Below are 25,777 nucleotides of genomic sequence, written 5' to 3'. Positions count from 1 at the left end.
TAGATTCATAAAATAGAGTTCAATATGAAACCATAGCAATTTGATTCACTCAAAACGGATTTAAAATGAAGAAGTTATGGGTAAAACAAGATTGGATAATTTTTCTCATTTTAGCTACGTGAAAATTGGTAACAAATCTATTCCAACCATAACTTAATCAACTTGTATTGTATATTATGTAATCTTGAGATACCATAGACACGTATACAATGTTTCGACCTATCATGTCGACACATCTATATATATTTCGGAACAACCATAGACACTCTATATGTGAATGTTGGAGTCAGCTATACAGGGTTGAGGTTGATTCCAAAATATATATAGTTTGAGTTGTGATCAATACTGAGATACGTATACACTGGGTCGTGGATTGATTCAAGATAATATTTATCGATTTATTTCTGTACATCTAACTGTGGACAACTAGTTGTAAGTTACTAACGAGGATAGCTGACTTAATAAACTTAAAACATCAAAATATATTAAAAGTGTTGTAAATATATTTTGAACATACTTTAATATATATGTATATATTGTTATAGGTTCGTGAATCAACAGTGGCCACGTCTTACTTCTCGACGAAGTAAAAATCTGTGAAAGTGAGTTATAGTCCCACTTTTAAAATCTAATATTTTTGGGATGAGAATACATGCAGGTTTTATAAATGATTTACAAAATAGACACAAGTACGTGAAACTATATTCTATGGTTGAATTATCGAAAACGAATATGCCCCTTTTTATTAAGTCTGGTAATCTAAGAATTAGGGAACAAACACCCTAATTGACGCGAATCCTAAAGATAGATCTATTGGGCCTAACAAACCCCATCCAAAGTACCGGATGCTTTAGTACTTCGAAATTTATATCATATCCGAAGGGTGTCCCGGAGTGATGGGGATATTCTTATATATATGCATCTTGTTAATGTCGGTTACCAGGTGTTCACCATATGAATGATTTTTATCTCTATGTATGGGATGTGTATTGAAATATGAAATCTTGTGGTCTATTGTTATGATTTGATATATATAGGTTAAACCTATAACTCACCAACATTTTTGTTGACGTTTAAAGCATGTTTATTCTCAGGTGAATACTAAGAGCTTCCGCTATTGCATACTAAAATAAGGACAAGATTTGGAGTCCATGTTTGTATGATATTGTGTAAAAACTGCATTCAAGAAACTGATTTTGATGTAACATATTTGTATTGTAAACCATTATGTAATGGTCGTGTGTAAACAGGATATTTTAGATTATCATTATTTGATAATCTACGTAAAGCTTTTTAAACCTTTATTTATGAAATAAAGGTTATGGTTTATTTTAAAAATGAATGCAGTCTTTGAAAAACGTCTCATATAGAGGTCAAAACCTCGCAACGAAATCAATTAATATGGAACGTTTTTAATCAATAAGAACGGGACATTTAAGTTGGTATCCGAGCGTTGGTCTTAGAGAACCAGAAAATTTGCATTAGTGTGTCTTATCGAGTTTGTTAGGATGCATTAGTGAGTCTGGACTTCGACCATGTTTTCTTTAAAAATGATTGCTTAACATTTTTGTTGGAAACTATATATTTTTAACATATGAATATTATGTGATATATTAATCTCTTAACGTGTTTGATATTATGTGATAGATGTTTACCTCTAGAACAAGTCCCATTGACTCACCTAATAATAATGAAGAGTCAAATGTAAATTGGAATGATTCGTGGACTGACTCACAAGTTCCCGAAGAGGAACCGGAAGAAGAGTCGGAACCAGAAGAAGAATCGGAACTGGAAGAAGAATCGGAACCGGAAGAAGAAATAGAATCGGTGGGGGAAATAATAAAACGGTTAAGTAAAAGAGAATCCTCAACCAACCGACCAAGGTTAATTATGGTCAATGGTGTTTCCGCCAAGGAAGAAAAATATTGGGAGGATTACCAATTCTCCGATGAATCGGATTCCGACGAGAATTCCGATGATGTTATAGAAATTACCCCAACTGAATTTAAAAAGGCAACCCCCGAAGTTTATATGTATCGTCAACCCCCGAAGTCCTTTATATTACCCCAACTGAATCTAATTCCAACCCTGATGAACTTTATATGTATCGTCAACCCCCGAAGTCCTTAAGTTGTAACAATGACCCGGGAACCTCTAAACCACCAGGTTTTTCTAAACCAATGTGGAAAACGATGGCTCGTATTAGGGGAACATCATATATCCCTAGAAACTTGGCAAAACGAACCAAAACAGAAGAAGAAGAAACAAGCGAGTCGGAATAAGATAGTTGTATTCGTGTGGTGTAATATAAGTAATATAGTGTGCTTATGCTTTATGATATATGTAAAAATTGCTTGTATTAATAAGTATTTTTTTTTATGAATCTAACTCTTGTCTATTTTACAGTATAAAAACACAAAATGGATAGACAACCCAATATTTTAAGAGACCTACCCGGAGACATGATTGATGAAATCTTGTCTAGAGTCGGTCAGAATTCTTCGGCACAACTATTTAAGGCGAGATCAGTTTGTAAGACATTCGAAGAACGTTCCAAGAATGCCTTGGTTTATAAAAGGCTTTCGTTCGAAAGATGGGGGATATCACATTGGGAAATCCATAAGTTACGATGTGTTTACTTTGACGCATATATTGCGGGGAACCCAAATGCTATTTTACGCAATGGGTTAAGAAATTATTTTGACTCAATATATCCGAATATTGGACTTCGTGATTTAGAAAAAGCGGCTAATATGCAACATAAAGAAGCATGTTATGCTTACGGATTAGTAATGTTCGCTTCTCACCAAAGTGAGGACAAGAACATCGGCCTACAACTATTAAACAAAACATTCCCACAAGTGACGGAGTCGGTAATTGGGGTAAGAAATGAGGTTTTTAGATTGTTACGGGACTGTTGGACATTACGTAACCCTCGTCCCTTTGACGACGTTACAACACGCTGTCTTATCAACGGCCATAACGGTTATGTTCCACAAGACCAAGGATGGGAAGTAATCCTAGTAAAACCAGAATGCATGACTTGTTTCTGGACGTATGAATTACGTGTCTTTATTGCCTTTGCTGAACGACTTGTGTACTAGCTAGAATTATCTTCACAACCATCTTGTATCAAATTTATTGTGTGCTATATTTCATGCTATATGTAAAATAAGCGGTATTGTAAGTTTGTAAAATATTGTGTAAAAGTTTAAACGCGAAATATTATTATAATCAGTTTTTCATATAGAATTGTAGTAGTTGAATTGTATATTAGCTACTAAGTATGAACTTAACGGGTAGGTACTACCCGAATTTAAACTTATAAAACGCTAATATGAAGAAAAAGCTTTTATAAATGAGTTCATATTATGCTACGAAATACTATTAACTACTCTTAATATTCTGTATGATTAACTTGTTCCATTTGACTATTTTGAAGGAAATGGCACCGACTACTCGACACACCGTGAATATGAATGAAGAGGAATTCCGTACTTTTCTAGCTTCAAACATAGCCGCAGTACAGGCTGCGCTACATACCAACAATAACCTTGGATCTAGCAGTACAGGAAATCGTGTAGGATGCACCTACAAAGAATTCACTGCCTGCAAACCTTTGGAATTTGATGGAACCGAAGGACCGATCGGATTAAAACGGTGGACCGAGAAGGTCGAATCGGTATTTGCCATAAGTAAGTGTACTGAAGAGGACAAAGTGAAGTACGCTACGCATACCTTCACAGGTTCTGCGTTAACATGGTGGAATACCTATCTAGAGCAAGTGGGACAAGACGATGCGTACGCACTACCGTGGTCAGCATTCAAGCACTTGATGAACGAGAAGTACCGTCCCAGAACCGAGGTCAATAAGCTCAAGACAGAACTTAGAGGGTTACGAACCCAAGGATTTGATATTACCGCGTACGAAAGACGATTCACAGAATTGTGCCTATTGTGTCCGGGAGCATTCGAAGATGAGGAAGAGAAGATCGACGCGTTTGTGAAAGGATTACCGGAAAGAATCCAAGAAGATATAAGTTCACACGAGCCCACCTCCATACAACAGGCATGTAGAATGGCTCACAAACTAGTGAACCAGATTAAAGAAAGAATTAAAGAACAGACTGCTGAAGAGGTCAATGTGAAGCAAGTCAAAAGAAAGTGGGAGGAAAACGGTGATAAGAATCACCAATACAACAACAACATCAATTACAACAATAATCGCAACAATTATCCCAACAATTGCAACATCAATCGCAACTACAACAAACGGCCCAACAACAACAACAACAACAACAACAACAACAACAACAACAGCAACTACAACAATCATCCCAACAACAATAATAACCGCAACAAAACAACAATCAGAAGCAGCTGTGCCAAAGGTGTGAAAAGTATCACTCGGGGTTCTGCACCAAATTTTGCAACAAGTGTAAAAGAAATGGTCATAGCGCGGCGAAGTGTTAGGTCTACGGACCAGGGGTTAATAGAACGAAAGGAACAAATGGTGTCGGAACGAGTAATGGCGGAGGAAGTAGTGTCGGAGCAAGTTATGCCAATGTAGTTTGTTATAAATGTGGAAAATCGGGCCACATTATTAGAAATTGCCCGAACCAGGAGAACACGAATGGACAAGGCCGCGAAAGAGTTTTCAATATTAATGCGGCAGAGGCACAAGAAGACCCGGAGCTTGTTACGGGTACGTTTCTTATTGACAATAAATCTGCTTACGTTTTATTTGATTCAGGTGCGGATAGAAGCTATATGAGTAGAGATTTTTGTGCTAAATTAAGTTGTCCATTGACGCCTTTGGATAGTAAATTTTTACTCGAATTAGCAAATGGTAAATTAATTTCAGCAGATAATATATGTCAGAATCGAGAAATTAAACTGGTTAGCGAAACATTTAAGATTGATTTGATACCAGTAGAGTTTGGGAGTTTTGATGTGATAATCGGTATGGACTGGTTGAAAGAAGTGAAAGCAGAGATCGTTTGTTACAAAAATGCAATTCGCATTATACGAGAAAAAGGAAAACCCTTAATGGTGTACGGAGAAAAGGGCAACACGAAGCTACATCTTATTAGTAATTTGAAGGCGCAAAAACTAATAAGAAAAGGTTGCTATGCTGTTCTAGCACACGTCGAGAAAGTACAAACTGAAGAAAAGAGCATCAATGATGTTCCCATTGCAAAAGAATTTCCCGATGTATTTCCGAAAGAGTTACCGGGATTACCCCCACAGTGATCCGTTGAATTTCAAATAGATCTTGTACCAGGAGCTGCACCAATAGCTCGTGCTCCTTACAGACTCGCACCCAGCGAGATGAAAGAACTGCAAAGCCAATTACAAGAACTTTTAGTTTCATTCGACCAAGCACATCACCGTGGGGAGCTCCTGTTTTGTTTGTCAAGAAGAAAGATGGTACATTCAGGTTGTGTATCGACTACCGAGAGTTGAACAAACTTACCATCAAGAACCGCTACCCACTACCGAGAATCGACGACTTATTTGATCAACTACAAGGCTCGTCTGTTTATTCAAAGATTGACTTACGTTCCGGGTATCATCAAATGCAGGTGAAAGAAGATGATATTCCAAAGACTGCTTTCAGAACACGTTACGATCATTACGAGTTTATGGTCATGCCATTTGGTTTAACTAATGCACCAGCTGTGTTCATGGACCTTATGAACCGAGTGTGTGGACCATACATTGACAAGTTTGTCATTGTTTTCATTGATGACATACTTATTTACTCAAAGAATGACCAAGAACACAGTGAACATTTGAGAAAGGTGTTAGAAGTATTGAGGAAGGAAGAATTGTACGCTAAGTTTTCAAAGTGTACATTTTGGTTGGAAGAAGTTCAATTCCTCGGTCACATAGTGAACAAAGAAGGTATTAAGGTGGATCCGGCAAAGATAGAAACTGTTGAAAAGTGGGAAACCCCGAAAACTCCGAAACACATACGCCAGTTTTTAGGACTAGCTGGTTACTACAGAAGGTTCATCCAAGACTTTTACAGAATAGCAAAACCCTTGACTGCATTAACGCATAAAGGGAAGAAATTTGAATGGAATGATGAACAAGAGAAAGCGTTTCAGTTATTGAAGAAAAAGTTAACTACGACACCTATATTGTCATTGCCTGAAGGGAATGATGATTTTGTGATTTATTGTGATGCATCAAAGCAAGGTCTCGGTTGTGTATTAATGCAACGAACGAAGGTGATTGCTTATGCGTCTAGACAATTGAAGATTCACGAACAAAATTATACGACGCATGATTTGGAATTAGGCGCGGTTGTTTTTGCATTAAAGACTTGGAGGCACTACTTATATGGGGTCAAAAGTATTATATATACCGACCACAAAAGTCTTCAACACATATTTAATCAGAAACAACTGAATATGAGGCAGCGTAGGTGGATTGAATTATTGAAAGATTATGACTTTGAGATTCGTTACCACCCGGGGAAGGCAAATGTGGTAGCCGATGCCTTGAGCAGGAAGGACAGAGAACCCATTCGAGTAAAATCTATGAATATAATGATTCATAATAACATTACTACTCAAATAAAGGAGGCGCAACAAGGAGTTTTAAAAGAGGGAAATTTAAAGGATGAAATACCCAAATGATCGGAGAAGCATCTTAATATTCGGGAAGACGGAACCCGGTATAGGGCTGAAAGGATTTGGGGACTAAAATTTGGAGATATGAGAGAAATGGTACTTAGAGAAGCTCATAAAACCAGATACTCAATACATCCTGGAACGGGGAAGATGTAAAAGGATCTCAAGAAACATTTTTGGTGGCCGGGTATGAAAGCCGATGTTGCTAAATATGTAGGAGAATGTTTTACGTGTTCTAAGGTCAAAGCTGAGCATCAGAAACCATCAGGTCTACTTCAACAACCCGAAATCCCGAAATGGAAATGGGAAAACATTACCATGGATTTCATCACTAAATTGCCAAGGACTGCAAGTGGTTTTGATACTATTTGGGTAATAGTTGATCGTCTCACCAAATCAGCACATTTCCTGCCAATAAGAGAAGATGACAAGATGGAGAAGTTAGCACGACTGTATTTGAAGGAAGTCGTCTCCAAACATGGAATACCAATCTCTATTATCTCTGATAGGGATGGCAGATTTATTTCAAGATTCTGGCAGCGTCTAGACATGAGTACTGCCTATCATCTACAAACTGATGGGCAGAGCGAAAGGACGATACAAATGATTGAAGACATGCTACGAGCATGTGTTATTGATTTCAGAAACAGTTGGGATCGACATCTACCGTTAGCAGAATTTTCCTACAACAACAGCTACCATTCAAGCATTGAGATGGCGCCGTTTGAAGCACTTTATGGTAGAAAGTGCAGGTCTCCGATTTTTTGGAGTGAAGTAGGGGATAGACAAATTACGGGTCCGGAGATTATACAAGAAACTACCGAGAAGATCATCCAAATTCAACAACGGTTGAAAACCGCCCAAAGTAGACAAAAGAGCTACGCTGACATTAAAAGAAAAGATATAGAATTTGAAATTGGAGAGATGGTCATGCTTGAAGTTGCACCTTGGAAAGGCGTTGTTCGATTTGGTAAATGAGGGAAATTAAATCCAAGGTATATTGGACCATTCAAGATTATTGATCGTGTCGGACCAGTAGCTTACCGACTTGAATTACCTCAACAACTCGCGGCTGTACATAACACTTTCCACGTCTCGAATTTGAAGAAATGTTTTGCTAAAGAAGATCTCATTTAGATGAAATCCAAATCAACGAAAAACTTCAATTCATCGAAGAACCCGTCGAAATAATGGATCGTGAGGTTAAAAGACTTAAGCAAAACAAGATACCAATTGTTAAGGTTCGATGGAATGCTCGTAGAGGACCCGAGTTCACCTGGGAGCGTGAAGATCAGATGAAGAAGAAATACCCGCATCTATTTCCAGAAGATTCGTCAACACCTTCAACAGCTTAAAATTTCGGGACGAAATTTATTTAACGGGTAGGTACTGTAGTGACCCGAACTTTTACATGTTTATATATATTAATTGAGATTGATATTTACATGATTAAATGTTTCCAACATGTTAAGCAATCAAACTTGTTAAGGCTTGATTAATTGAAATATGTTTCATATAGACAATTGACCACCCAAGTTGACCGGCGATTCACGAACGTTAAAACTTGTAAAAACGACATGACGATATATATATGGATATACATATGGTTAACATGTGATTATGATAATTAAGTATCTCCATAAGTATATTAACAATGAGTTATATACATATAAACAAGACTACTAACTAAGGATTTCGAAACGAGACATATATGTAACGATTATCGTTGTAACGATATTTAAATGTATATATATCATATTAAGATATATTAATATATCATAATATCATGATAATATAATAATTTAGCATCTCATTAGATATAATAAACAATGGGTTAACAACATTAATTGAGATCGTTAACTTAAAGGTTTCAAAACAACACTTACATGTAACGACTAACGATGACTTAATGACTCAGTTAAAATGTATATACATGTAGTGTATTTAGATGTATTAAAATACTTTTGGAAGACTTCAAGACATATATCAAAACACTCATACTTAACGAAAATGGTTACAGTTACTTTTCCATTCTTTTCTTTCATCAAGAATTCTAGTCGTATTCTTACCCGTATTATACACAGCTTCAAAACGTACTTACTATGAGTATATACCAATAGGAACTAGCATGGGATTCCACTCTTGATTATGTCATGTATGACTAATCAATTTTAACTTCTACCATGAGCTAGTCAACTAACTAGAACTCCTTTTAACCCCACTCACCACTCACCAATTACCACTCATCATTCACTCCATTTCACTTCCAATTCTCTTTCTAATTCTCTCTCAACACACACACACACACTATTATGAATGTATTTTTCAAGTACTTAATTATCATCTTCATCAAAAATCACTTCAAGAATCAAGCTATAATCATCATAGGAAGAACACTTCAAGAACACTTCAAAAATCCCTTCAAGTTTACTAATTTACTTCCAAGCTTTCTAATCCATTCCAAGTAATCATCTAAGATCAAGAAATCTTTGTTATATACAGTAGGTTATCTTTCTTATTCAAGGTAATATTCATATTCAAACTTTGATTCAATTTCTATAACTATAAACTATCTTAATTCGAGTAAAAATCTTACTTGAACTTGTTTTTGTGTCATGATCCTACTTCAAGAACTTTCAAGCCATCCAAGATCCTTTGAAGCTAGATCATTTCTTGTCACTTCCAGTAGGTTTACCTACTAAACTTGAGGTAGTAATGATGTTCATAATATCATTCGATTCATATATATAAAACTATCTTATTCGAAGGTTTAAACTCGTAATCACTAGAACATAGTTTAGTTAATTCTAAACTTGTTCGCAAACAAAAGTTAATCCTTCTAATTTGACTTTTAAAATTAACTAAACACATGTTCTATATCTATATATGATATGCTAACTTAATGATTTAAAACCCGGAAACACGAAAAACACCGTAAAACCGGATTTACGCCGTCGTATTAACACCGCGGGCTGTTTTGGGTTAGTTAATTAAAAACTATGATAAAATTTGATTTAAAAGTTGTTATTCTGAGAAAATGATTTTTATTATGAACATGAAACTATATCCAAAAATTATGGTTAAACTCAAAGTGGGAGTATGTTTTCTAAAATGGTCATCTAGACGTCGTTCTTTCGACTGAAATGACTACCTTTATAAAAATGACTTGTAACTTATTTTTCCGACTATAAACCTATACTTTTTCTGTTTAGATTCATAAAATAGAGTTCAATATGAAACCATAGCAATTTGATTCACTCAAAACGGATTTAAAATGAAGAAGTTATGGGTAAAACAAGATTGGATAATTTTTCTCATTTTAGCTACGTGAAAATTGGTAACAAATCTATTCCAACCATAACTTAATCAACTTGTCTGGTATATTATGTAATCTTGAGATACCATAGACACGTATACAATGTTTCGACCTATCATGTCGACACATCTATATATATTTCGGAACAACCATAGACACTCTATATGTGAATGTTGGAGTTAGCTATACAGGGTTGAGGTTGATTCCAAAATATATATAGTTTGAGTTGTGATCAATACTGAGATACGTATACACTGGGTCGTGGATTGATTCAAGATAATATTTATCGATTTATTTCTGTACATCTAACTGTGGACAACTAGTTGTAGGTTACTAACGAGGACAGCTGACTTAATAAACTTAAAACATCAAAATATATTAAAAGTGTTGTAAATATATTTTGAACATACTTTAATATATATGTATATATTGTTATAGGTTCGTGAATCAACAGTGGCCAAGTCTTACTTCTCGACGAAGTAAAAATCTGTGAAAGTGAGTTATAGTCCCACTTTTAAAATCTAATATTTTTGGGATGAGAATACATGCAGGTTTTATAAATGATTTACAAAATAGACACAAGTACGTGAAACTACATTCTATGGTTGAATTATCTAAAACGAATATGCCCCTTTTTATTAAGTCTGGTAATCTAAGAATTAGGGAACAGACACCCTAATTGACGCGAATCCTAAAGATAGATCTATTGGGCCTAACAAACCCCATCCAAAGTACCGGATGCTTTAGTACTTCGAAATTTATATCATATCCGAAGGGTGTCCCGGAATGATGGGGATATTCTTATATATATGCATCTTGTTAATGTCGGTTACCAGGTGTTCACCATATGAATGATTTTTATCTCTATGTATGGGATGTGTATTGAAATATGAAATCTTGTGTTCTATTGTTATGATTTGATATATATAGGTTAAACCTATAACTCACCAACATTTTTGTTGACGTTTAAAGCATGTTTATTCTCAGGTGAATACTAAGAGCTTCCGCTGTTGCATACTAAAATAAGGACAAGATTTGGAGTCCATGTTTGTATGATATTGTGTAAAAACTGCATTCAAGAAACTGATTTTGATGTAACATATTTGTATTGTAAACCATTATGTAATGGTCGTGTGTAAACAGGATATTTTAGATTATCATTATTTGATAATCTATGTAAAGCTTTTTAAACCTTTATTTATGAAATAAAGGTTATGGTTTGTTTTAAAAATGAATGCAGTCTTTGAAAAACGTCTCATATAGAGGTCAAAACCTCGCAACGAAATCAATTAATATGGAATGTTTTTAATCAATAAGAATGGGACATTTCAAATTAGGGGCCATTTCCCTAATTCTTAGGCTACCAGACTTGAAGGGCGATATTTGGTTTAATAATCCAACCATAGAATGTAGTTTCGCATACTTGTGTCTATTTTGTAAAACATTTATAAAACTGCATGTATTCTCATCCCAAAAATATTAGATTTTAAAAAATGGGACTATAACTCACTTTCACAGATTTTTACTTCGCCGGGAAGTAAGACTTGACCACTGGTCGAGTCACGAACCTATAACAAATATGTACGTATATATCAAAGTATGATCGAAATATATTCACAACACTTTTTTATTATGTTTTAATGATTTAAGTGTATTAAGTCAGCTGTTCTCGTTAGTAACCTATAACTAGTTGTCCATAGTTTGATGTACAGAAATAAATTGATATATATTATCTTGAATCAATCCACCACCCAGTGTATACACGTCTCAGGCTAGATCACAACTCAAAGTATATATATTTTTGGAATCAACCTCAACCCTGTATAGCTAACTCCAACATTACTGCATATAGTGTCTATGGTTGTTCCAAATAATATATATACATGGGTCGATATGTTATGTCAAAACAATTGCATACGTGTCTATGGTATCCCAAGATTACATAATATATTAGAATATATGTATAATACAATATAAGTTAGCTAGGATATGATTGATATAGATTTGTTACCAATTTTCACGTAGCTACAACAAACAAAATTATCCAATCTTGTTTTACCCATAACTTCTTCGTTTTAAATCCGTTTTGAGTGAATCAAATTGCTATAGCTTCATATTGAACTTAAGTTTATGGATCTAAGCAGAAAAAGTATAAGTTTATAGTTAGAAATATAGGTTACATGTCATTTACTAAAGAGGTAGTCATTTCCGTCGAAAGAACGACATCTTGATGACTAGTTTGAAAAACATACTTCCACTTTGAGTTTAACCATGATTTTTGGATATAGTTTCATGTTCATAAGAAAAATCATTTTCCCAGAAGAACAACTTTTAAATCAAAGATAATCATAGTTTTTAATTAACTAACCCAAAACAGCCCGCGGTGTTACTACGACGGCGTATGTCAGGTTTTACGGTGTTCATCGTGTTTCCAGGTTTTAAATCATTAAGTTAGCATATCGTATAGATATAGAACATGTGTTTAGTTGATTTTAAAAGTCAAGTTAGAAGGATTAACTTCTGTTTGCGAACAAGTTTAGAATTAACTAAACTATGTTCTAGTGATTACAAGTTTAAACCTTCGAATAAGATAGCTTTATATGTATGAATCGAATGATGTTATGAACATCATTACTACCTCAAGTTTTGTGGATAAACCTACTGGAAAAGAGAAAAATGGATCTAGCTTCAAAGGATCCTTGGATGGCTTGAAAGTTCTTGAAGCAGAATCATGACACGAAAACAAGTTCAAGTAAGGTTTTCACTCGAAATAAGATTGTTATAGTTATAGAAATTGAATCAAAGTTTGAATATGAGTATTACCTTGAATTAGAAAGATATCTTACTGTAAATAAGAAAGATTTCTTGAGATTGGATGATCACTTGAAATGGATTTGCAAGATTGGAAGTAAGCTAGCAAGATTTCTTGAAGTGTTCTTGAATGGTTGTTTTATGATGATTAAAGCTTGTAATTGAAGCTAAAAGATGGTGAAAATGCTTGGAGATGATCAAGTATGATGTTAGGAGTATTTTGAGAGAGAATTTGGAGTGTAAGTATGAGAAAATAGAATGGAAAAATGGGGTGAAATCATAAAAATGAAATTACTTGTTATAAAGAAAAAAAAGATCCTTAAGTTTGTTTTTATCTCATTAGTCATACAAGTTATTAAATAATGGTTCCACATGTTTTTGACTCTAAGATGGCTGCTAATAATGAATGATTAAAGGTGTATATACCAATAGTAAATATATCTAGAAGCTGTGTATTGTATGAGTACAAATACGGGTGTACACGAGTAGAATTGTTGATGGAAACGAATGAGAATGTAATTTTGAGCATTTTTGCTAAGTAGAAATACTTTGATATATGTCTTAAAGTCTTTAAAAAGTGTATTAATACATCTTAATACACTACATGTATATACATTTTAACTGAGTCGTTAAGTCACCATTAGTCATTACATGTAAGTGTTGTTTTAAGACCTTTAAGTTAACGATCTTGTTAAATGTAATTAATCCAATGTTATTATACTTAAATGAGATGTTAAATTATTACATTATCATGATATTATAATGTATAAATATATCTTAATATGATATATATACATTAAAATGTCGTTACAACGATAATCGTTACATATATGCCTCGTTTCGAAATTCTTAAGTTAGTAGTCTTGTTTTACATACGTAGTTCATTGTTAATACACTTAATGATATACTTAATTATCATTTTATCATGTTAAACATAGTGTATCAATATCTTAATATGATTCATATGTATTTAGTAAGACGTTGTTATAACGATAATCGTTATATATATCGTTTGCGAGTTTCTTAATTCAATAAACTCATTTTTATGTATATCACTCATTGTTAATATATTTAGTGAGATACTTACTTATCATAATCTCATGTTAACCATATATATCCATATATATAACATCATGTAGTTTTTACAAATTTTTAACGTTCGTGAATCGCCGGTCAACTTGGGTGGTCAATTGTCTATATGAAGCACATTTCAAATAATCAAGTCTTAACAAGTTTGATTGCTTAACATGTTGGAAACATTTAATCAGATAAATATAGTTTTCATTTAATATATAACATGGAAAAGTTCGGGTCACTACAACCTGGGTTACTGGAAAGTTGATTTTCAGTTAGTTCGGTTTGAGTACATGATTTTCCGTTTACACCTCATCTTAATCCGAGTTACGGTTTAGGATTTATGGCCTTCTAATGTAACGTGATGATGATTCATAGACCCTATCCTCATCATGTGCCATGTTACACGCTCTTTCATTCTACTTAATTTCTAAGCATATCACGAAAATATTTCCTTAATATTTCTGTTCTTCCGTAATTCCAACAGTTTGCTAATAAATCGTGCTATTTCATTTTCTTTCTGATTAGAAGATTTCTTTAAATTTCTTGAAATCCGAGAATCAACTGTGACTACGTCAAAAGTTAAGACGAACCTGTATTTTCCTCATTTCACTCTTTTATAATGGCTTTACTCGTACTCTCTATGTAATCGAAATGTTTTATCCATTTTACTCCATAGTGATAAAACTCTATTTTCAACTCATATTCGTCATAAAAACATTCTTGTTGTCAACCATGACGATCTCTATCAAATTTCGGGACGAAATTTCTTTAACGGGTAGGTACTGTCATGACCCGGAAAATTTTGACTAATTTTAAACCAAACTCTTGATACGATTTAATATTTTTGATACAATAAGCAAAGTCTGTTAGGTTGGATCTCAAAAATTTTGAACTGTTTCATATATTCAATTGACCTTCGACCAATCTCGACGATTCACGAACCATTATTTGTAAATAAATGTGTATACATATAAAAATAAATATAGTTAATTTAAAAATATGGAATTTTTCTAAACACTTTTATCCGCCACTTATTAATAACAGAGTACGATGTAATACCTTATTAACTGTCGGTAGAATAACACAATAGGATGGCTGCTTTGCTGTACGTATGGTTACATTTCAATTTATCAAACTTTATAATATTATTATATTATTATTATACTGTACCTAATTGATATTAATTGATTGTGTTTGGTGACTTTATCTATCTATCTTCTATTTTCTTTATAACTACATACATACATCCGTGAGGCAACATCCACTAACCCTCCTTTTAGTTTCCAATCACTTTCATTAACTTTTATATAATATATGTAATATGTATGTTTGCATAAGTAATCACCACCATTTATTTTACAAGAACTCCACACCCATACAACCACCTTAACATCTTTCTTCTTCCACATCGTCACCATGGTTCCATTTATCCACCATCCTAACAACCGAAGGAACCATCACCATCGAACCACCTTGCCGAGCTTCTTCTCCATTGAATCACCATAACTCGCACCACCATCACAATCACCAACCTTCACCCTATCTTCCCCTCACTATCCTTCTCTCTCTCTCTCTCTCTCTCCTCTCTCTCTAGTTTTTTTTTTCTTTCTTCCTCGGTTGTAAGTCACGAATCAAACCAACACAAACATCACCTTCACAACAAACCTGCATAACCATGACCTTCAATATATATATATATATATATATATATATATATATATATATATATATATATATATATATATATATTTCATTCTTTTCTTTCTTTTTCCTTTCTTCCTCGTATATATATATATATATATATATATATATATATATATATATATATATATATATATATATATATATATATATATATATATATATTTCATTCTTTTCTTTCTTTTTCCTTTCTTCCTCGCCATTCCTACTAGTGTGCTGCAGTATTCCTGTCGATGTTACAATCGTTGTTCCAACTTTTGTTGCTATGGGCTGAGTACACAACTACAAACCACCATCATCGCCACCTTTCTCCATATATTGTCATCTCCCTTTTTCCTAAAACTTGTAACCACGAACCATGAAACAACCCTACCGTTATGATATTACTACTATGCTATTATTTAATCTACCGTTCGAACTAATAAAGAAACCAAATCCACTTATTCAACTTCCATTCGATTACTACACTTTATTAGCGGTTGTGTATGGACTTTTGAAGACAGATTACTAATCAATACCCTACCTATTATTATATATTACTTTTGCTACTCGATGACAAACTCCACCCATGTAAACCGGGACCCAATTGTTATAGTGTTACTTTACAACTAAGATAGAATAACAACTAAGACAGGATAATGATGTTAATAAATTGTGATACATATACAATAATGGAAATAATGGCGAGTTGAAGATGAAACAGTGAAGTCATCGTGAAGATGGTGACCCGCCTTTAATAATAATTTCCAGCAAAAACCGTTTACTAGACTTGATTCTACAAGTTCTTGGTTAATGAGTCCCTTATACCGAAAGTTACAGGCTCTTTTTGTATAATTACTACCCATTTACTCTTGATGATGGGTTTTAACGCCTTTGAAAATTTCAATTAATATTGAGATTACTGGCATCATGGTAGAGACTGTCTAGGTGCGTGAATGTATGAAACCTTTTACGTTTCTTGAGGATTAGTGGTTCATAGGTGAAATCCGAAAGGTGTGTGTGAGCTGGGCATTCCAACTGATGTTGGGTCGTAGCAGGCTAGAAACATAAAAGGGTAGAAATAGAAAAGATATTAGGATGATTAAGAATATGATGGCGATTAGATTATGAATTAAGGTGATGATGTTAAATAATATGATATCATGATATTATGATTATGAGGAATGATATGTTATACCGTTGATACCCGCTACCTTTTTGTTTCTATTGTTGCTGCAAAAATCAAAAAGTGAAGGGTGATAGCGACAGGATTTGGTAATATAAAATTTGGGATTAGTTAAACTATTTGGGCCGTTTATTATTTTAAGGGATACGAGAGAATGATGATTCGGTGTAATGAAATAAAACCAATTGAAGAAGACTTATTGAAGAAGATGAAGAGGAATAATTATGGGTTTAGTTTAGTTTTGAAGAAGAAAGAATAAAAAGAAAACATAAACGAGTTAAGTAGAAATGGGTTATAAATATAATTAGAAAAACGGGCACGGTTTGATGGTTTAAGAGTGTTATGGGTGAACGAGAAGTCACGGGTCCGAGCCCGATCTATACCATTTGTTTTAGAAAAACTTTTAAAGGTTCGTGAATCCGAGGCCATCCCTATACTTGTTCAATGTCGTTCTATGTATTTTTACTACAAAATACAGTATGATGAGTTTCATTTGCTCCATTTTTCATTGCTTTTGCAATATATATTTTTGGGCTGAGAATACATGCGCTGCTTTTATAAATGTTTTACAAAATAGACACAAGTACTAAAAACTTCGTTATACGTTGAGTTATACCACTGGCATACTTTCCTGTAGTTTGGTAACTACTATTTACATGGTATTGTAAACGCGAATCCTGTTGATAGATCTATTGGGCTTGACAACCCCAACCGGGCTGGACGACCAGTATTCAACGGTTGCACAGTACTTCGTTTCGTGACTACACTTGGTACAGTGTAGTGAGATTTCATAGTAAAGGGAATATGCGACGTTGATTAATAGTTAAGTATGGTTACCAAGTGCTCAACCACTTAGAATGCTTTACATACACTTACGAGTGTATTATGTTTATGATTATGAAATCTTGTGGTCTATTGAAACTATTGATAACTGTTGTTACGATAAACCTATGAACTCACCAACCTTTTGGTTGATACTTTTAAGCATGTTTATTCTCAAGTATGAAAGAAACCTTCCGCTGTGCATTTGCTCATTTTAAAGATATTACATGGAGTTGTTCATGGCATATAGAGTTCAGTACCTGGTAATGGGACTATATGTTGAAGACTTTGTCCAGATGGATTAGGACGGGTCGTTACACAGTCAATTGGAATTACCTTTAAAAACACGAAAAATAATGATAGTATTTGTAAAATATACAATAAATAATATTCTTGTAGTATGAAATAATGTGAATATTAAGAGATTTTTTAATTTCAAAAAGGAAAGATAAGCATACCAATTCCTTACTTTCTTCATTTTCATTGCAAACAATGAACATAGGATGTCTATGAGTTGGTACATCTTTCTGACAGCCATTGTTACCAAAGATGGTAATTTTAAAAGTACATGTATCAACAACAGTGAACAACAAGATATCACGTTCATCAACATTGAGATCATTAATCATTCTAAGCCACCCTGAACCAAGAATTAAATCTTTGCTATCCCAAATCAAGTTTACCACTCCTTTGTATCCATTTTTGGTAACCATAAATATGTCACCTGTAAACTAGCAGTTCATGCAGTGTATACGAACCCATTCTCTTGGAAGTGGCTATTTAGAAAGTAATATGTTTACATTATTAGAAGCTACAATTTTTTCAAATGGAGAAAAAAATAAATATTAATTTAAACTAAAAAAAAAATTATGACTGTAAAGTTAGGAATACAACCTGAAACCCATTTCATTTAGATTGAACAACCATAACAAAAGAAGGTAATCGAGTAGTTGAAGACAAATGATAAATTGAAGACCTGTAAAATTGGAATAGTTTGCAAATAGTTTTATTAGAAAATCGAATTTAATTTCTAATAAACCCTAAGTATTTGAATATCGTATCATTTTAACAAAAATAAAATACACAAACAACCGATCTAATATTTTCAACAACAACATACAACAAAACACTGTAAAGTAACATATATAATGTTAAATCAGGGAATATTTATCAATTTTTTTACATCATATATTCTATTGAATAAAAATGACATCAATATACAGAGTTCATTCGGTGATTTAGCTAAATATTTTAAAAACTACTTGCATTTAATCAGCATCATGTTATATGAACGATTGATAAATAAGTTCGTCAAATCTTTAAAGAAACACAAAGAATCGTATGATGTAGGTATAATCGGTACTTACATTGTTTGATCTGTATGAATAACTGTTTATAAAAAAGTACCTTTTTGAAACTTTCAAGTCTAAGCTGTTCATTTTCTGAATTCAATTCCTTATTTATTTGTTCCAACTTAATATAGTGTGCCTGGAAATAATTTGGGGTTAATAATTTATACATGATATAATGTTTTTCGTCTAATATGGAGTTATATGTATATAAGTTAATTATTTTAATAGTATATTAAAATTAAATCAAATAATAAACAATAATGAATGTAATCATCTAATGATGGTTACCTTAATGTTGGATCTATAATTTCTACTTGCCTCTCGTTGTATAGATTTTCTTTTGCAAATCTATAAACATAAACGTAGATGAATATGAGTAACATAGTATAACATAATTATTTGTAAACGAATACAAATTTATAAAAGTCCTGGGGTATGAAAAGTTTTAAAATTTGTAATTGTTATACCTGTTGTTGATCAACATTTTCGCAAACTAAAGCAGACTTTGATGTATCGTTTGATGATATTGACTTCATATGAGTATATAAATTTTTAGTTTTTCAGATCTTGTACATATATATAACCGATGGAAAGTTTATATATGTATTCACAAACAAATCGTATATGTAAGTTATATTTGGAAGTTATAATTGGAAGTTATAATTGAAGTTATTTACTTATTTAAGATCATTTACAATTATTTGGGCCTATTTGTTGGGCTAAATATTCGATACATTTTAATTGTTTAGTGGATATATTGAACTTTGGCCCAACTAAATTTTTTTGTGATGGATGTTATTAAATCTAAAAGTTATTAATCTGTAGATATGGAAATCGACATTGACTGTTATTCCAAAATAATTATATATTTGTTTATTATCAACTCAACAACAATTTGATTAGTTAAACATAAAACATTATGGATGTTAATGATTGTAAATATTGAAATTAGTTAGTTATACTCAAACTTTATATAAAAACTGATGAGAGAAACTGAACCATATCAACAAATTGAAGTTGAATATATACATAAGTACACACGGGATTAGACAAGATACATTAAATAAAAAAACTAAAATATTGATGATTGACATACTAATATTGCTACTAACTTTATTATAAATTATCATCTTAAACGTTGTAGAACCTCCTTGAAAACCACGTTTTTGGTAGTGTCTGTGTTTTTTCCATCATCGTCTAATATGATAACTTTCAATCCCTTCTTGCTTGTAACTCGAGAAACAGCAGCATAAAGTTGCCCGTGAGAAAAAATAGGCTGTTGTAAAAACAATCCAACACTTGCTAATGATTGACCTTGACTTTTGTTGATGGTCATTGCAAAGCAAACACTTATTGGAAATTGCCTTCTTTGAAATTTAACAGCAATCTTTTTGTCGCTAGGTACTACAATCATTCTCGGTATGTGAGTAATATTACCAAAACATTTTTCGGTTATAATTCTGGCCTCGATTGTATAGTCACCCAATTTCTCAATGAAATGTCCCGTTCATATTGATTATAAACGTTCCATATTAATTGATTTCGTCATGAGGTTTTGACCTCTATATGAGACATTTTTCAAAGACTGCATTCATTTTTAAAACAACCATAATCTTTATTTTATCGATAAAGGTTTAAAAAGCATTACGTAGATTATCAATTAATGATAATCTAAAATATACCGTTTACACACGACCATTACATAATGGTTTACAATATGAATATATTACATCAAAATAAGTTTCTTGAATGCAGTTTTACATAATATCATACAAGCATGGACTCCAAATCTTGTCCTTATTTTAGTATGCAACAGCGGAAGCTCTTAATAATCACCTGAGAATAAACATGCTTAAAACATCAACAAAAATGTTGGTGAGTTATAGGTTTAACCTATATATTATCAAATCATAATAATAGACCACAAGATTTCATATTTCAATACATCCCATACATAGAGATAAAAATCATTCATACGGTGAACACCTGGTAACCGACATTAACAAGATGCATATAAGAATATCCCCATCATTCCGGGACATCCATCGGACATGATATAAAAACTCGAAGTACTAAAGCATCCGCTACAATGGATGGGGTTTGTTGGGCCCAATAGATCTATCTTTAGGATTTGCGTTAATTAGTAGACTGGTTTACTAATTCTTAGGTTACCAAGTAAAAGGGGCATATTCGGCTTCGATCGTTCAACCATAGAAAGTAGTTTCATGTACTTGTGTTTATTTTGTAAAACATTTATAAAGCTGCATGTATTCTCATCCCAAAAATATTAGATTTTAAAAGTGGGACTATAACTCACTTTCACAGATTTTTACTTCGTCGGGAAGTAAGACTTGGCCACTGGTCGATTCACGAACCTATAACAAATATGTACATATATATCAAAGTATGTTCAAAATATATTTACAACATTTCTAATACGTTTTAATGTTTTAAGTTTATTAAGTCAGCTGTCCTCGTTAGTAACCTACAACTAGTTGTCCATAGTTATATGTACAGAAATAAATTGATATATATTATCTTGACCCAATCCGCGACCCAGTGTATACACGTCTTAGTCTAGATCACAACTCAAAGTATATATATTTTTGGAATCAACCTCAACCCTGTATAGCTAACTCCAACATTACTGCATATAGAATGTCTATGGTTGTTCCAAATAATATATATAGATGGGTCGATATGATATGTCAAACTATTTGTATACGTGTCTATGGTATCCCAAGATTACATAATATATTAGAATATATGTATTATACAATATAAGTTAGCTAGGATACGATTAATATAGATTTGTTACCAATTTTCACGTAGCTACAACAAGTAAAAATATCTAATCTTGTTTTACCCATAACTTCTTCGTTTTAAATATGTTTTGAGTGAATCCAATTGCTATGGTTTCATATTGAACTTAAGTTTATGAATCTATACAGAAAAAGTATAAGTTTATTGTTGGAAATATAGGTTACAAGTCGTTTTTGTAAAGGTAGTCATTTCAGTCGAAAGAACGACGTCTAGATGACCATTTTGGAAAACATACTTCCACTTTGAGTTTAATCATGATTTTTGGATATAGTTTCATGTTCATAAGAAAAATTATTTTCCCAGAAGAACAACTTTTAAATCAAAATTTATCATAGTTTTTAATTAACTAACCCAAAACAGCCCGCGGTGTTACTACGACGGCGTATATCCAGTTTTACAGTGTTTTTCGTGTTTTCAGGTTTTAAATCATTAAGTTAGCATATCATATAGATGTAGAACATGTGTCTAGTTGATTTTAAAAGTCAAGTTAGAAGGATTAACTTTTGTTTGTGAACAAGTTTAGAATTAACTAAACTATGTTCTAGTGATTTCATGTTTAAACCTTCGAATAAGGTAGTTTTATATATATGAATCGAATGATGTTATGAATATCATTAGTACCTCAGGTTTGGTAGATAAACCTACTGGAAATGAAAAAAATAGATCTAGCTTCAAAGGATCCTTGGATGGCTTAAAAGTTCTTGAAGCAGAAACATGACACGAAAACAAGTTCAAGTAAGATTTTCACTCGAAATAAGATTGTTATAGTTATAGAAATTGAATCAAAGTTTGAATATGAGTATTAACTTGTATTAGAAATATATCTTACTTTAAATAAGAAAGATTTCTTAAGGTTGGATGATCACTTTACAAGATTGGAAGTAAGCTAGCAAACTTGGAAGTATTCTTGATTTTATGAAACTAGAACTTATTGAATTTATGAAGAACACTTAGAACTTGAAGATAGAACTTGAGAGAGATCAATTTGATGAAGAAAATTGAAGAATGAAAGTGTTTGTAGGTGTTTTTGGTCGTTGGCATATGGATTAGATATAAAGGATGTGTAATTTTGTTTACATGTAAATAAGTCATGAATGATTACTAATATTTTTGTAATTTTATGAGATATTTCATGCTAGTTGCCAAATGATGGTTCCTACATGTGTTAGGTGACTCACATGGGCTGCTAAGAGCTGATCATTAGAGTGTATATGCCAATAGTACATACATCTAAAAGCTGTGTATTGTATGAGTACGAATACGGGTGCATACGAGTAGAATTGTTGATGAAACTGAACGAGGATGTAATTATAAGAATTTTTGTTAAGTAGAAGTATTTTGATAAGTGTATTGAAGTCTTTCAAAAGTGTATGAATACATATTAAAACACTACATGTATATACATTTTAACTGAGTCGTTAAGTCATCGTTAGTCGTTACATGTAAATGTTGTTTTGAAACCTTTAGGTTAACGATCTTGTTTGTGATGCCCCGTAAAAAACCATTGTGTACGAATCATCAACAACAGGATCATTACAAGGTCAAATGTAATGACCCGACTTTTTCGACTTGCTTTTGTGCCTTGTGTTTTCACGAAACTGCGTATTTGTGCGTACTATGCTACTTTATACTCTGGAACCTTTATATACATGGTTTACATTCATTTATATGTTAAAACGTGCCTTAGAGTACGTAGGATACTTAACTTGATCACCGAAAGCCTTATGGACCGTTAGTGTCAATTGACGTTACGAACAAACTGCGTACTGCATACACGTTTAACTTTTGTCGTAATTGGAATATTATGACTACGAAATATTAATTATTATTTCATAATAATAATTACTTGGGTTTTTGGATGCTTAATTACGCGTAGTAATTTACTTATGCTTACTAGTTAGTCTTGTTGGACTTTCTACCTTGTTGGGCCTTAGCCCACCCTACACTAGTTAGTGGACTATTTAATTAGCCCAATTATTATTAGCTAGTGACCCATTAATATGTAAGACAAATGCCCATTTATTAGAGGGAACATACTAGCATTTATGTCAAGTATTATCCTTAATGTTGCATGGGATCCCAACATAAGCACCAACTTTAGACAACCATTAACTAAAAAGCAAACTTTTGTCCCCCTTGTCCCCCCTCCTAATTCATGGCCACCTTCACCCCTCCCATCCCTCATTCACCTATAAATACTAGCCTCATTCGATCCATTTTACACTTGCTTTCATTTGTAATTCACACACACACACACACACACACTCTCTAATTCTCTCTAGTTCTTTCTCTCTCTAAAAGTGTAAGTATTTTGAATTTTTCTTCTTCTTCTTCTTCTCCTTCTCATCATCACGAATTCATCATCATGGGTCTAGCTTTTTAGCTTTTGATCTTGATTACATCTTGTAGATTCAAACATGGATTTGAATCCTTCAAGAACATGGAAGATTCAAGCTTTCTAGCTTTGAATCTTCACCCACTTTGTAGATCTATATCTTTTAACTTTAAATCTTGCTATTTTGTTATAAATATTCAAACTTGTGTTTGTAATCTTCATGTAACTTAAAGATCCAAGCTTTATGCTTTAAGATCTTCAAGAACAATCAAGATGCAAGCTTTCTAGCTTGGATCTTCATATTTTTTGTTGGATCTAAGTTTTCTAACTTATGATCTCATTATTTTGTTATAAAGATCAAAACTTGTATTTATGGTCTTCATGTAACTTAAAGATTCAAGCTTTATGCTTCAAGATCTTCAAGAACACTAAAGGTTCAAGCTTTCTAGCTTTGTGACCTTATAACTTGTGTGAAAAGGATCCAAGCTCTCTAGCTTAGGGTTTCATCACTTCATTTGACTTAGATTATGTTCATACTTGTTTGATTGAGGTAAAGTTTGAAGCTTTAGTTGTAAATGTAACTTGTAATTGTGTTAAGACTAAGGATATGATGTAACCTTGGTTCATCATCCATCTAAGACACTTAAATGAGTTGTGTTCTTACTTGGTCTTAACATATTGTGTGTTGATGGTAGAATCTTGGTCAAGGTGATGCTAACCCATCAACGAGTTGTACACCTGAAGCTACAAGCATCAAGGATGAGAACCGTGATGAGCATCAAGTACTAAGGACCCCACCGGAGCACCTTACCTACTATTTTTCGTATCTGATCAGACCACCTGTGAAATGTCCCGTTCATATTGATTATAAACGTTTCATATTAATTGATTTCGTCGCGAGGTTTTGACCTCTATATGAGACGTTTTTCAAAGACTGCATTCATTTTTATAACAACCATAACCTTTATTTTATCGATAAAGATTTAAAAAGCATTACGTAGATTATCAAATAATGATAATCTAAAATATACCGTTTACACACGACCATTACATAATGGTTTACAATAAAAATATATTACATCAAAGTAAGTTTCTTGAATGCAGTTTTTACACAATATCATACAAGCATGGACTCCAAATCTTGTCCTTATTTTAGTATGCAACAGCGAAAGCTCTTAATAATCACCTGAGAATAAACATGCTTAAAACGTCAACAAAAATGTGGGTGAGTTATAGGTTTAACCTATATATTATCAAATCATAATAATAGACCACAAGATTTCTCATTTTTCATAAATATCATTACACTCGCAAGTGCATAAAAATCATTCATATGTTGAACACCTGGTAACCGACGTTAACTTAATGCATAGAATATCCCCAAAACAGAACCTCTCGTCTGTATAATAATCTCGAAGTACTAAACCATCCATAACCTGAATGGGGGTTGTTAAGCCCAATAGATCTATCTTTAGGATTCGCGTCAATTATGTAGTGACCCGAACTTTTCCATGTTTATATATATTAATTGAGATTGATATTTACATGATTAAATGTTTCCAACATGTTAAGCAATCAAACTTGTTAAGGCTTGATTAATTGAAATATGTTTCATATAGACAATTGACCACCCAAGTTGACCGGCGATTCACGAACATTAAAACTTGTAAAAACGACATGACGATATATATATGGATATACATATGGTTAACATGAGATTATGATAAGTAAGTA

This window comes from Rutidosis leptorrhynchoides, chromosome 11, assembly GCF_046630445.1.
Source record: "Rutidosis leptorrhynchoides isolate AG116_Rl617_1_P2 chromosome 11, CSIRO_AGI_Rlap_v1, whole genome shotgun sequence".
Classification (NCBI taxonomy): domain Eukaryota; kingdom Viridiplantae; phylum Streptophyta; class Magnoliopsida; order Asterales; family Asteraceae; genus Rutidosis; species Rutidosis leptorrhynchoides.
The sequence above is the reverse complement of the archived record's forward strand: the minus strand, read 5'-3'. Positions refer to the sequence as shown.